Raw genomic sequence first — 16,672 nt, 5'->3', positions numbered from 1 at the left:
GATGATAGATAGATAGATAGATAGATAGATGATAGATAGATAGATAGATAGATAGATAGATAGATAGATAGATAGATAGATAGATGGCATTTATATCTATTTGGGGTCCTTGTCCTTTCACATCCAATTTCCTGCTCCCAAGATTTTCTCCATAGTGCAAGTGTACCTGCTGTCAGTCTCTTTAGATTTTGTCAAGGTCTGTGGTGTATTCAGTGAACGGTAACTTGATCCAGACTTACCCTGCCTGCTTAACGTGAATAGATTTTTAGGTTAATAAGAAGTCATTTCTCACATTAATACTTGAGGTTACTCTGCCTGGTGTGCAGGCAATGCCATTGCTGCATGGTGACAAGTTCATGCTCAGAGGTACATTCTGTAGCTAACAATGCAGTCTGTCTCACCATCTCTCTTTTCTCTCTTTAACACTATAGTTATGTGACTAATAACCTCATGTTTTATATCATGCTCTCTCTTATAATATTTGGTTTTCCCAAGGACAAAGAAATACCCATATGTGGAAATTTTAATTTCGGTAATATGACTTCAATGTCCCTGTATCTCCTACGGATATTTACACTTGTGACTGGTTATGTAGCAGATCTGCCTTCTGCTAACTTTCCCCTCTGACTTAAGGGTCTCTACTGATCCACAGCTCACTTATGCATGCATACGCACACACATCTCTGGCCTCCACATCTGGACTCTCCCTGAAATGAGCAGATACTCAGGTGGTTAAAACATTCAGTGATGACCACTTTTGGAAGTCTGAACACATGTTAAGTTGGTAACTGAAATTGAACTCATTAAAAGCAGGGGTATATTGTAGTCAGACTGATGAATATCTTAAATATCACCATAGAAACTTCATCCAGCACCTGGTGAAAACATAGTCAGAAACCTGCATCAGAGCACTGGACTGAGCTCCCAAGGTCCAGTTGAAGATTGGGAGGAGAGAGAATATGAGCAAAGAGGTCAAGACCATGATGGGTACACCCACGCTGAAACAGCCTACCTGAGCTAATGGGAGCTCACCAACTCCAGTTGGACTGGGAGGGAACAAGCATAGGACCAAACTAGTCCCTCTGAATGTGGTTGACAGTTGCATGGCTGGAGCAGACTGAAGGGTCACTGGCACCAGTATTTATCTCTACTGCTTCTACTGGCTTTTTGGGAAACTGTTCTCTTTGGATGGATGCCTTGCTCACCTAGACATGGTAGGGAGGGCCTTGGACCTTCCCCAAAGAACTGTGCCTTATCCTTTCTAAGGAGAGGATGGGGGGGTGGGGTGGAGGGAGTAAGTGGAGGGAATGGGAAAAGGGGAGGGAGTGGGAACTTGCATTGGTATGTATAAAGGAAAAAGATAATTTGTTCTCTTTCATTAAAAATAGAAAAAGAAAGAAGAAGAAGAAGAAGGAGAAGGAGAAGGAGAAGGAGAAGGAGAAGGAGAAGAGAAGGAAAAGGAGAAGAAGAAGGAGAAGAAGAAGAAGAAGAAGAAGAAGAAGAAGAAGAAGAAGAAGAGGAGGAAGAAGAAAAGTATGAGATAGTCTTTAGCATCCAGTGTCCTCAGCATGCAATCAGTCATATCTGTTAGGCTCTAGTACATTCTCCAGTTCTCTTGGTCTTCTGGTAGCTGCTCCAAAACTCTTCAAGCTCAGGGTAAGAGTCACCTGCTTGTCCTCTTTTGTTTTGTTGCCTAGATGCCACTTTTTAGCTAGAGGAAGAGGGAGGTTCACAGGTCTGTCATCCTGGTTCTCTGCTACTATGACTCTACGCATCTTTTAGTTTTTCTGATAGTAATACATTTAACATTTTTTTAAATTGGCTTTTCATAAGATCATATACATGTATTTTGTTCCAAAGGCAAATTTTAAAACTTATACTATAGAAAATATGTTGCCTTTAGGAATATATACTTCACTTCAATGCATTCTATGGGTCTACTTCTTTGCCGCCTATTAAAACTTCCTTTAAATGGCAATGCTTTCTCATGCTGTTCTTCTGGTCAGTTGAATCATTTAACTCAGACTTTCTCTTCTAGGTATGTCATTGCTGCTAGTAGTTCTCTGAAAAATTGAAAAGGAAATGAAACAACTTCAAAAGTTGGGGAGGGGGTTGTGGTGAACTTTTTGTTTATTTTTTGAAAATGAAGATATGAGTGTGACGGTGGTGGTTCAAGCCTTTAGTCCCAGCACATAGGAGGCAGGGGTACATGGATCTCTGTGAGTTCAAGGCCAGCATGGTCTATAAGAGTTAATTCCAGGAAAGTCTCAAAGCTACAGAAAAAAAGCCTGTCTCCAAAAACCAAAAAAAGAAAAAGAAAAAAACAAGATGCAGCCAAGTCTAGCCTTGAAGTACAATAGCTTCCTACCTTAGCCTCCTAAATCCTGAGATCATAGTCATGTATTACCACACTCTGAGCTTGTTATTCTTCACTTAAATAATAATACCTTCCCTTTGTTTATGACATTCATTTGCTGTACAATGTCCTTCAAATCTCATTTTCTAACAAGAAAAGAAATTAGTTCCTCGAATTTAATCTTCCCACGCAGTAAATCCTGTGTTCTTGACATTGTATTCTTAAACAAAAATGAAACCATCAAAAATCTAGTTATTATTTTTTTCATTGAAAATGAGATATAAAAGAATTATCCTTGTGTGACCAGAAGATCAAAGACAAGAGCAGACGGTCAGAGCTACAGTGAGGTTAGCCTATGGAGGAATTACTGGTGTGAAGCTGTGGTCAATAAGGGAAGTAAGACCAGGAGGACCTAGCAAATGGGAAGCAAAGAAGACTTCATCCAGGCTAGCATACGCCTGCTCATCTCAAGATGGTGTCACACTGTGGCCCACAACAGATGCCTACAGGGTCATAAAGCCTCTCGCACCATCAAATAATCCTTTTTATTTGAAATTTCTAGTACTACGGGGAGTGACCTAACCAGGGTAGGTTCAATTTAAGACAGCTGGGATGAAATTCGAGTAGACCTGTAAAGTTTATATAGACTTTTAACGAACAAAGAATCATGTAGCCAGAGTGGCCATTGCTATTTCTAAAGGATGGCTCAGTTTTGGGTCTTCGCAGATCTTAAACACAAACATGATCCCATGTGACTCATCAGCTCTGGTCTCTGGGGTGAAGGAAATACTTCCACCCTGACTCTCCACTGCATGTCTAGTCTACAATGGGGCAGATTGTTGAGAACCTGAGGTGAACAAACACGATACTCAGATAATTTCAGACTGGAGACATTGAGCAGTGATTGAAGGTGAAATGGTGGAGATAATGAGAGAGGAGTTTTGCTCTATCTGAGCGGGGAAAGTAAGCTGAGAAAAAGGAGGTAAGTTAGTGTGTATGTATTCATTTTCTTCAGCTATTGACTAAGGATGTGAACTCACAAGCTATCTGAAGTTTCTTCCTGGACTTCCCCACAACTACTGACTGTAGCCTGGGATTGTAAACTGAAATGACCCCCTTTATAAGCTGACACAGCTATTGTTGAGGAATTTTTATCACAACAACAAAAGGAAACCAGACAAGTCTGAAGATAATACAGGATACATGTTTTCATTTAACTTAATAAGGTTCCTAAAGTCCTCAATAACGATGCCATTAGTTTTGATAAGCCAAAGGGAAGTTGAAAAATGCTTCCCTTAAAAATTTATGTACATGTCAAGATCAGGACTCTTCAAGGTTTAAGGCACCCCTAAGGAATTTATTAGCTATTTCACAGCTTAAGATAAGGCAGTCTCTGTAATAAGCATGTTATAGACTAGCCATGAAAACCAATGGGCTTGTGGATTATGTGGGACAAATGCACTCACTAACTGGTAGTTTTCTTTCTTGTTGTCGTTTTTGTTTGTTTTTTGAAACAGGGTTTCTCTGTAGATTTGGAGCCTATCCTGGAACAAGCTCTTGTAGATAGACAAGGCTGGCTCCAAACTCCCAGAGATCTGCCTGCCCTCTACCTCCCAAGTGCTGGTATTAGAGGTGTGTGCCCCCACTGCCTGGCTGAGATAGGTTTCTTTACTTTGAATACAAACTGCCCATATTCCGATGCCAACTATGTTTTTCAACTTCATTCAAGTTATGCATGACCTTTATATGATCTTTTATATAAATAGCTCAATTTTTGCTTAATTACTACATAGATTTAGACTGGTCATAAACTGCAGTCAGGATATGAGGGAAAAATAAAAGTTAAAAAAGTGTATTTCTCACAAGGAAACACTTGGTATCTAGATGCAATCAGTGAGAGTGCTGCACACCGTGTTTGAAGTAGCTACTTTCGGCTCATGAAATATGGGTTGATTTATTCACAAAACCAACAGGGTAGAGATGACCCTGGAACCTGCAGCCTACTCTGAGAGTCGAATTAACACACTTAGGGTTTTTTATAGTGTGAGGTCTAAAGAACCACAAACACTGTCACTTTCATAAATGGATGGAGCAGACTAACCAAAAACTGTCTTCAACAACAACAACACACAGGTGCATGCATGTACACACACACACACACACACACACACACACACACTCACACTCAGTAGCATGAAGATTTCAAAAGTGGAAGAACAGTCAAGGAAAATGAACCATAACAATAATAATACAATTGATTAGTCTCAAGTCTTGTAAAGGGCAGTGATTACACTGACAACTAGTGTACCATAATCATCCACATGAAATGTGGATTTTCTCTCTCTTGGTCTATATTTTCCAACATTCTGTAACAGCTGGAAGCATGCCCCTCTGGCTTCACAACTATGTGTATATTCACTTGCTCCAAGCAAATGACATATGGATGAATCCATTAATTAATAAACTAATTATATAATTTAAATGCCTCTGGCACGTTGTTACTCATGTATGGTAAATACAATTAGATGTCACCTAATACTTTCATTATAGATGTTTTAAGAGGGACTTTTGACTAAGCTACGGCAGACCACTGTGATGGCTAGTGAAGAGGAGGATGCATGCATAGCAGGCTGCAGATAATTAGGGGCAGGACTGAATTTTGTCCTTAATCAGGTTCCTCCATGAAAATAGACACCCTATGGTCTCTTAAATAAAAAGCAGTGCTTCCCCAAGTGAGCTAGGGAAATATTTCACATATCTTTGAAAATCTGGAAATCTTTTGGTTGGATTTGGCATAAACTAATTGAACAATTAGGACTAAAAGTGTCACCTGGATATTAGTAAATATCGTAATGGTTATTTTTTGGAACTTGATGAATGCAGAGTAAAGGAAGTTATTTCAGTGATACAGTTTTCTGACAAGTCCACTGAAAAACTGTTGTACCTGTTCCAGCTATATAAGCGAAACTACGTTTAGCTGCATTGTTAGAAACTTAGCCATTTCTAACCCAGGTGTGTGGGTCAGCAGGTGAAAAATAAATGACTGTCTTTGTAGCCATGTGATAAAAATGTGATTTTTAAAATATTTAATTTCAAGCTTGACTATTTGGCCCCACATCAGAATCAGCAACAGCTACTTGTTTGCGATTTGTATTTAGGAAAATGGTAACTGCATTTCCAAGGTGAGATGCCAGGGCACTGCCAGCGGGTGTTTTCTGAGCACAGGGTAATATAATTTTCAGTTAAAGACAGAGAATCGACAGAGTCCGATTTAGTTAGTGCAGATTTCATTACATATTTAGAAAGTCTTGCTGTGAAACAAATTTTAAGCTACTTTGCTGAACAAAATAATCTGGGCATAGAAAGATAAGCGTAACAGAATTCCACTCCAAGGAGGAATATTGAAAATTTCATAGGATCAAATTTGAGAGTAAAATGGTCTGTTTGAGGCTGGAGAGAGTATAGGAATTGGTGGGAGGAGGGGAAAAAAAAAACAGTGGGTAACACATCTTAGTTAATCACAAGAAAGGTATTATAGAACATTCTTGCACACTATAAAATGATAGATACTAGTCATATACTGCAATTTTTTAAAGTTAGATGAAGCAATTTTGAAATTTCAAACCTCTCGACCTAAAAAGAACCACCACACCTAAGGCACAGGGAACATTGTGGAAAAGGGGAACGGGAAGTTCTAAGGCCCAGAGGATGCTTCAGTTCGTAGTGGGTACAGCTTCGAATGTTCCTTGGATAAACAGCCTCACAAACACGACTACCAAATGTGAGCTGAACAAGGAGGACACCAATATACATTCAAAAATGGATAGCAGGAGGCCGACGTGGCCTCAAGCCTCGACAAACAGCACAGGCAGCTAAGTCCTGCTGGGAGGGGGAGAAATCGTCTTTGGCATGCCAGTTGGTTGGCCATGCCAAGTGGTCAGTCCTGAAAACAAGCCTGCAAGTAGCATTACTCAGACTAGGCAGATGTTATTTAGGTATACACATATGTAAACATACACATATAAATAAATACATACAAAAGTAATTCGTGGAAAGGTAATAAACTAAAGGAGAGTGGAGAAAAATAGATAAGAAGGTTTGGAGGGTGAAAAAATGTTGTTATATTATAAACTCAAGAAGAGAAAATAAGCAAATTCTACTGGAAGACATATTCTTGCATTCTCACTAAAATATGCCTTTTGGTGGGAAATACATTTTTTATCTGCAAAAGTGCAGGCATTTTTTTTAATTTACTGATTTATTTTTGCTGAAATTTGTTTTGTCTTTGATATTTAAAATTATTTCTTTTGTTCATGCAAATATGAGCATTTTGATTTGAGTTCTTGCAGCTATTTGGTATTCATAGATTCAGACTTTCATTATTTGAAAAATTCTATTTTTTTTTACCTATTAGGGTAACAAATACTTCTCCCTCATTCTCTTGGTTATATCCATATGAAACACTTATTAAGAATTTACTTCTATTTATCTCTATGCCACAGTGACAATTTCTCGATTTATATATCAATCTTATTTATACAAATCATACAAATTAATACAATCATACAAAACTTTCATTTCTTATCTTTAGGTAGGAATTTCATTATTGTATTGACAGTGTTTCAGTTTCTAAAGACACGCACACATACAGAGAGAGAGAGAGAGAGAGGGAGAGGAATGCAGCAGTTAGATTTTTAAAAGCAAAAGACTTTTGCCTAATGTTGCTTTGTTGTTGGCACCTTTACGAGTAAAGGATCCTTTCAGCGAACGGTGCTGGAACTGCTGGATTGTGCGTATGGGGAACAATGAAATTAGACCCATATCTCTCACCCAATACAGACGTCAACTCCAGATGAATCAGATTTCAACATGGAAGCTGGGACACAGAAACCACTACTAGAAAATAAGGGTGGTACTCGGAAAACACTGATGCAGAAGAGGACTTTCTGAACAGGATTCTGTTTGCTCAGGAGTTAAGTCTAACAATTAATAAATGGAATATAAGAAAATAACTAAAAAGTTTCTGGGCAGCAAAGAAAACACTGTCTCTTGTCATGGAAACACACCAAGTGGGACAAAGTCTTGGCCAGTTGCATGTCAAAAAGAGGATTAGTATCTAGAATATATGAAGAACAGAAAAGACAAAGATAAAATAAAGAGATAAGAAAACAAATAAACAACAAAGACAAATCAAACAAACAGAAAACTAAACAAAACGAGCTAACAAAAATGGGCTACAGATTTAGACAGAAAATTTTCAATAGAAGAGATAAAATGGTTAATTGGAATTACCATTAAAATTATTCAACATCTTTAGTAATCAGAGTGATACAAATCAAAACTATTTTGGATTCCATCATGCCTCAGACAGAGTGGATAAGATGGGGAAAACAATGGACTACAGATGCAGACAAGGATGCAGCTCTCATTCATTGTTGTTGTCATTGCAAACTGTACAGCCATTATGGAAATCAGTGCAGAGAATTCTCAAAAAGCTAAAAGTACATCTACCAAGTTACTCAGCTATTCTACCCATTTGCATATGCCCTCAGGACTCAGTATCTTACTGTAGGGATACTTGCTCAGCTATGTTCATTTTTAAATAAATAATTAGAAATGGGAACAACTTAAATATTAGATACTGAAAATGTTGTACATATACAAAATAATATTCTCTTCAGCTGTCAGGATTATTGAGAGGATTTTTAATTGGGGAATGGAGAGAGATTGTCATATAGAGATGGAGGAAGGGAAAATAAATATTAAGTATGTTTGAAAAAGCCACTGGGATACATTACTTTATAACCTTAATTAAAATACATATACACTATATGTATGTTTATTCTGAATACATTTAACATTTAAGATACAGAACTTAGAAAAATTGAGCTAGAACTGACCTAGATAGCTAAGGTTAGATCTTACAGTATGGCAGGTTCTGTTCAAACTGCCAAAAAAGAAAAGCAATCAATAGTCTTACCTACCTGTGAAGTCTAAAAACCACAGCAATTACTAGCCTGGGAAGATATTCTAATGCTACAATAGTGATACTTTTATCTCGGGGTAGCCAACAACTGTCTAATTGAATGTAAATGTTAGCCAGTAAAAGGAATTCATGCCTGGTACTGGAAACTTAGCCAACTTCCAATGACTGAGAAGTTCATAGACTCTAGAAGAAAATATCCTTTTCCTAAACCATCATAACTTCCAAACATATTCTAATTATGTATTGCTCTACTTACAAAAAAGTGTTGCTTTTCTCTCCCACTGGAGATGATGGGTGTTATTACTGAGATTCCCACCTGGTAAAATTCATACCATAAGTGATCGTGGGGCTCCTGGCTCAATTAGAAAATCTACAACACAACCCATATACTTAAGGCTTAAGGACAGTCACAGAAGAGAGGGAAGAAAGATTATAAAAGTCCAAAGACCAGGATACCTACTGCTTGATGGTGCCAGTGAAATCTCAACAATTTGGCCCTTACACAAGACCTGCATAATGGCAACTGCTGGCGTCCCAATGGGAATGGGAAAATTTCACAAAGCTCTACCACAAGGTGACTAGCTGCAGGCATCCAATGGTTACTGAGAGAGGGGGGAATCCGTTTTCTCCAGGGATCCATTCTGCATAGGTTATCAAGTCCCAAATGACCAGTCCTAAATACAAGTACAAAGTAAGGAGACTCAGTTGGTTGTACATGTAAAACCATAATAATCAAAGACTAGATCATGAATTTGAGAGGTAACAGTGTGCACAAAAAGAGGTGGATGGGGAGAGGGGGTGATAGAAATGAGGTAAACACAGTCCTCATGCATTATCAAAAATTACATTTAAAAAAGGATAATTACTTTCATTTAAATGTTAATCAGCACTATGACTCTTAATTTGAATATGCAGGTTGTTCAAAGGATGAATGCATTTATCACCCACTCAAAGGTTCAGATGTAGAAAATTATTTCCCACACACCCTGATGGCAGTGCACTTCCTTTTGTTTTCACTTTGCAGCAGCTCTATGAAGTGATGTCTAAGTTATGCTACATGAGTATGTAAGAGGATTTAGTAATGTCTGAAAAAATGATGAATAAAATAATTTATTATAGTATTGCAGCCGCCACCATGCTCTGGAAAATATATATGAAGACAGTCATCATATCTTCCAAGTATTTATTATTAATGTGAAACTTATTTTCAGTGTGCTTTCCACGTGGATATAAAATCAGGTTTTTTCATATTGCCAAAATAATTCAGCTCACCAATCTTAAATCATTCTCATAATTCTAAACTTGCCATCATCCATGCACATTGCCCTTTAGTGAGGAAAATGACGTAAGATTATCTTTAATGTAAATACCAGCTATTAAAATAAGCTTTTATTGTTTTCCTTTAAAAAATTATCTGGCTTTTTTGTTTACTAGTTTGTTTGTTTTATAAGGAGAGCGAAAGAGAGAGAAAGCACGTGGAATGGGCTAATGGGAAGGAGTTGGGAGAGGCGAAACCATGATCAGAATATACTATAAAAATTTAATAATATGTTATTGAAAATAAATTATTATAGAAAAGAAAAAATATTGAAAATACTATATATCATTTTATATTTATATGTAATTTAAAACTGTGAGCTAAATAAGCCTGTTCAATTAAAAAAGAAATGAGCAAATACAGTGGAAAGCATGAGATTTTCAAAGTCTGTGTCCATCAAGAGCTGGGTGTCTAGACATAATGCTCACCTTACAGTCTCAGAAATTGGTTGTTAATTCTCAAATAAGAAAATTTCTAGATGATAGCCAACAAGCTGACAACGGCAGTGATCTCAAACCATTAACATTGTAGAAAGACATAGGTTAGTGACATGCTTTCCCTACGCTTATATTTAAATAGTTCACTTAGTACAGTACTGTCACTTAAATGGCTGTATGTATATATTGTGACTGATATGTGTTTTCCTAAGAGCACATCAAGGGGTGTTTTCATGAATCCGGATTAAACTCCATTACTGCAGTGCCCACGAAGCATCTTACTTCACCCATCTCTCAGGAAGTCTATCACATGTAAGACATTTCTAGCCTTGTAATCATGAACATAAAAAACATAGACTCCTGGTTGATCTATTCTGTTCTATTTACAATTTTATTTTATTTTGTGCAAAAACGTCTTGTTCTAGAATCCTGCGCATGTATTTGTTACATGCTTATGGTATGTGTGCTTGTGGTACTCTTCTGATGTCTGTAAGAAAGAATTGTTGAGTTCACACAAAATCTTCAGACAAGGCCAGAAGACAGCCAGTTTTGTTACCCAGATATCATAAGCCTGGTCTCTAGGTCACACACTAAAACTCTTCTCTTCATAAACAGCTTGAGCCAGACCCCACAGCTTAAATCACTCTTAATATCACACTCTTCCATTCTTCCACTGGTATGGTCAGTTAAGTAGTACTTAAAGCATTCTGCTGCCTTCCTAACCCAAACTCCCAAAGTCCAAATTTTTCTAAACAAAATCATGGTCAGGCTTTCACAGAAATCCTCTAGTCCCAGGTCCCAGTTTTATCTTAGTTGGGGTTTCTATTGCTCTGTAAAGATGCTATGACCATGGAAGCTCTTATAAGTGAAAACATTTAATTGAAGTGGAAGACTTACAGTTTCAGAGGTTCAGTCCATTATCATCATGGTGGATCATGGCCATATGCAGGCTAACATATATGGTGCTGGAGGAGTAACTGAAAGTCTTACATCTTGCAGGCTACAGGAAATAAATTGAGACACTGGGCAGTATATTGAGGATATATGAGACCTCAAAGCCTGACACTACAGTGGTACATTTCCACCAACAAGATCACATCTACTTCAACAAAACTATACCTCCTAATAGTGCCACTCACTTTGGGGGTCATTTTCTTCCAATACTACCTATATTTGTGAGCATGCAGATACACTTTGTGTGTGTGTGTGTGTGTGTGTGTGTGTGTGTGTGTGTGTGTGTGTGTGTGAGTGTGCATATGCAGGGCAGAGGATAACCTAAGGTACCATTCCCTAGAGCTCTGTGCACCTCTACTGAGGCAAGTTCTCTCATGAAACCTAGAGCTTACAAATTAGGCAAAGCTGCCTAGCCATCGAACCTCAGGGATCTTCCTGTCTCAACATCCCTGGTTCAGATTACAGGAAGTGCCACCATGCCCAACATATTATTTAGCTTTCCTATTGCTGTTTTAAGCATCCCAAATATCATTTACTTTGTGGTGTGGGATTCCCCTCTGTATGCTTTGAATATGTTTTGTTATCTTTGGTTAATAAAGAAGCTATTTTGTCCTGTGGAAGGTCAGAGTAAAGCTAGGTTGGTGAGAAAGAAAGCAGAATCAAGGAGAAGTATGTAGCTGCTGCAGGAGATAGATGCCAGATGCCAGGTAGAAACTTACTGGTAAACCACAACCACACGGCGATACACAAATTAACAGAAATGGGTTAATTTAAGATATAAGAGCTAGCCATTAAGAAACATGGGCTAATAAGTCAAGCAGTGTTGTAATAATACAGTTTCTCCAAGATTATTTCTGGTCTGGGTGGTCAGAAAATGAACGAGCAGTCTCAATCTACAACAGGATAAAAAAAAGTACATTTTTGTTTTTTTGCTCAGTAAGTGTTTGGTTTGTTACCCATTACGATCATCAGTTTGTTGTCATAGGTACCCAGTTAATAAATTCTCCATGGCTCAGACACGTATTTGTGGATGATGGTAGAAAAGAATCATATACGTCAAGGAAGTGAAAAAGGTTACAATGAACCGATGCTAATATCATGGGATTATCAAACTTAGTGCCCCAATGAGATCAAGGTGTTTGTTGTTGTTGTTTTGCGTTTATTTTTTTCTAATACCAATCTTCTTTTTTCTTAAAATTTCCCAAATAGCAATTCTTAGGAAAAGCAGAATGATAACTCTTCCATTACAAGATGTAACCTTAACTATTTTTTAATTACTCAACTATATTTAACACATTTTTAAATTTTATGAGGCAAGTTTTATCCACTTAGTAAGAATACCTTAAGAGCACATTTTTTCAAAGTCAACCAGCTAACATTTTCACAGTGATACTACCTGGAGGAATACTACTATGCATGATGGTACTTTAGTTGGTCACTGATGATACCGCTTGTTACAGAGATGGCTGCATTAGTTAGTTACACCTGTGTGTCAGTGCGGAGGGCTGCGCTGGTTTACCCTCCGAAATCCAGCCTCATCCGCAGCCTACATGCAGAGCTATTCCTGACTCCATGTTTATCATGTGACATCGATTCCCATCTTCTCTGCTAATAACCCACACAGAGAAGAGCTAGTCAGTGGTCACACAGTTAGCAATGCATTTTCTATGTTTGATGCATTCAGACTTCCTAGCGCCCTCCTTTTCCAGCTCCTGGAATGGGAATGATTCACAAGTGACCTCATGAGTCATTTATAATAGGCATTTGGGAACTGTGATTCACCACGAGGGCTGACTGCCCATGGAAATGTTCATTACACTGCAACGTGAAAAAAAAAAAGCTTAATTTGTAAATTGTAGAAATCCAGGATTCCTCTAAAAATGGGTAAAAGAAAACAACATTTTTTTGTCAAATTCATCTTCTATTTTTTTTTCACACATGGTCATAGGCTTCATTTCAAATGCATGCATTTGAAGAACATTTCATTGGATGGGTTAGACAGATTTTGCTTCTTATTTATAGCCACCCAATACTCTTTAGCTCTCCCCCGGCTGTGTCAGCTAGAAGATTGACCCAAGAACTGCCTCATCACCATCTTACTCACCTTACCATCAGTTCTTTAGTGACACACTGACGAAGGGTCTCTGATTTCCCTCTAAACACTGATGAGAGCCTCCTACGGCTGTGCCAAGTGGACTTCACCAGGATGAAGATGACTAGGTCACAAAATCTTTGATTTATCAATCTACCCACATGCTGTGGGAATTATTCCTTAATGATCACTGCAGTTGATATATATATATATATATATATGCCACAGCAAATGAATAATAAGAAAAATATTGTTTTTATATTCCCTTAGTTCTGTAAAATGTAAACTTTGCATGCATTTGCTATTCCTCTGGTATCCTCTTATGTAAGTTTGTATTTTGGTAACATTTTCATAGAGGTTCTGGCCTTATTATTTTAATGGTATCTAGCACTCAGTTAAACATGTATATCTACGCCATTTGGGGTATTATATGGTCTTCTCTTCTAGTGATCCTATGGTTATATGGAGGTTCAGTACACATTTGAAAACTACACATCTCAGAGACCACCTTGCATTAGAAGCAAACTAATATAATTATTGTAAGATGTATAACCTGAAAGGAATTACACTTTAGTTGTTATTTCTTTTATTGAATAGAGATATTTTATATATGCAAATCTTGTTAAATTCCATGGGGCTAAACAATATCTTCTGTTGTTGATATAAAAAAAAGAACAGAAAAAGAGTGTGTTGGATGTGATGATTTCTGCATGCAACACTGGCTTTCAGGAGGCTGAGGCAGAAGACTCTAATTGTCAGGTCAATCTGAACTATTAGGAAACATAGTGTCTCAAACAAAAGGCAATCTTTTTAATGAAAAGATTAAGTATGCATACTTAGTAGCTTTTTTGATAAATTATTCATAAATTATGATATCATATACATGTCAAAGTGTATGTTTATGTGTGCATATGTGTGTGTGTGTGTGTGTGTGTGTGTGTAACTGGTTTTATTCAGGCTTGATGACTCCACTACATGCAAGAATAATGCAAAAGGATTAGGAGGTAAAGGGTACACTTGGCTACTTAGTGAATTTGAGGCTAGTCTTTAACATATGACTGCCTATCTCAAAATACTAAAAATAAGTTATTTTTGATAGAACTTATTCAGCTAAATTATAGTCACGGAGTTATTTCGAGGTCATTGTGTGCTTTCATGTTATTCATGTTTCATATTTTAGTTAGTTGACAGTTTACTTTTCTAAATTGTCAGTTGGCTTTAGACTGAAAATTATTCCATTTAGGGATTGAAATTTATCTACCCAAAGCTATTATTTCTAACTACATATTAACATAATGTGGGCAGGTCTGTCAAAAACATCATTTTTCCTTTGGAATTTGGAAAACGTCAAAAAAAGAAGCTAGCTGGCCTGTCTACATATGCTATCCCTGTCCTAATGCCCCTACCGTTTTCACTCAGAATTCCAGAACTCCAGGGTACAGCTCTCTATTCAGGCATACAGCTCTGATTCTGTGCACCCCAACGCTGGGCCCCAACCCTTCTCTAGTTAAAGGCACCATTGTTTTATGCATTACTTTCATGGAAGAAATTTGGATATTCTTAGTGCATCCTCCATAGAACCAAACAGGTATAGGTGACCAATAAATAACAATTCTCTGTCTTGTCAAGATACAGAAATTTCCCATCTTCCTACTGAATTCTTATTTGATGATATTTGATGATTTCAGCTTATAAATGTCCCCAACTCTTCAAATCTGGAGCCTAGATATAACTTACGAAGAATTTAGCACTTAATCATAACTTATACTGGGTCTTTTGAAAATACTTTATGGGCATTAAATATGTATCATTTAATACATAACAAGGTGCTAAATACAGAGAGAATTTATTCTGCTTCTTTTGTCATAGTCTTGTTTTGACCCTTCTAAAAATTTTTATTCCCTGTAGTCTAATAGACTGTCTACCTGTATGTGCTTACAACCATTCATATAAAAGATATTACCTAAGATATTCTTTCAGAATCACTTCCACTGTCTTTAAAATGCCTAGCATTTGAATTGATGGTGAAGCTTATAGACCTACCAACTTTGGAGGTGGCATGAGCATAGCCAGGAGTTTGAGACTAAATTATAATAAAGAGACTTCAAGGCCAGTTTGAGTTCCATGGAAACTGTTTTTTCCAATTAGTGTTCATATTTTTGTGTTTAAATACAGATACTTAAAGCAAGATTCATCAAATTTCACCCCTTTGAATAATATGCATATGACAAAATTTACTTATGAATGCCATGTTAAGATTGTACCTTCATGAAAAGGGTGGTTGGCTTGGAATAGCAACATCCAGCACTGTAGTACTGAATACACAGTTGATCTGTCCTTTTCTTCCCCTTCTTTTTCTGTGCTAGGCATCTGTTTAACAACATTTAATAGCAAAATATGTTTCTTCTAGTATTTAACTTTCTATGACTGTTTCCTTACAATTCTTGTCTAATCAGACATGCTAAAGGCACTTTGATCATATTTTTCAAATATGAATGGTCTCTGTTCCTGTATTAAAGTGTTAAAATGCTTTTTTAATAATAATTGCAACTGTGTTAATTGTATGTCTCAATATTCTCCAACAACAACTGTATACTATATTAATTGCTGGAATACCTTAAAGATAGTCACAGTATAGGTGAACACAAATGCAGCATCAATAATTTGTTTGCTGCTAGTGGCGTCTACTGAGTGACAAACACTTAACAATTCAGGACAAACTATTTGATTGGTTATCACTAATTATAAATAACCATAATTGATTTTTTTTAAAATTTTGAGATGCAGGAAGGTTTTCATATATGGTAGGAAAAATGTAAGGCAAAACATACATAGGATTATACTCCTTACTTAGTAAAATTTAACATATATTATATTTGTTCACAGATTCAGATATTTTGAACTGTAAGAGAACTATTTTTGTTTCTGTCTTCATAGTCTCTTGTAGATCTTCATATGAAAGATATAGAGCTATTGAATGTCTACAGTATAAATTCTCTTTGTTACATAGCTGACAATAGAATATTTTCAATAATAGGAGGCTATACAACCACCATCTGGCTATTTGAATTTTCCAGCAAAGACATTTTGGGCAGTGAGTTACTTTACTGTTGAAAGTGTTCCCCAGTTCATGAATAAATATCATGAAGGAATTTTGTCTGCAGAGAAAAGTGACCTCCGTCTATATATGATATCAGTGAGAATGTTTGACCTTCCTAAATCCTTGACAAAAACACAATATGAATGTAAATGAGTTCTGGAATTCCAAGATAAGTTCCCTCTCTGACACTTTCCCTTCCATTTTGAAAATCCAGCCAGAGAGGGACAATTCACGGCGTTCTGTGGAAGGAATCGAATTCAGTTCTGTTTCTATCTATTTAAAAGAACAAAGGTTAAAGAGAATGTTTCCAAAGGAGAACAGGAAAGCAGGGAAGAAGAAATAAAGGAATCGAGGAGGGAGCCAGGGCAAGGGTGAGAAATAAGACCTATGTGCACGCACACACACAGAGATTCTCTCTCTCTCTCTCTC

This window comes from Microtus ochrogaster, chromosome 18, assembly GCF_000317375.1.
Source record: "Microtus ochrogaster isolate Prairie Vole_2 chromosome 18, MicOch1.0, whole genome shotgun sequence".
NCBI classification, from domain to species: domain Eukaryota; kingdom Metazoa; phylum Chordata; class Mammalia; order Rodentia; family Cricetidae; genus Microtus; species Microtus ochrogaster.
Note: the sequence above shows the minus strand (reverse complement) of the source record.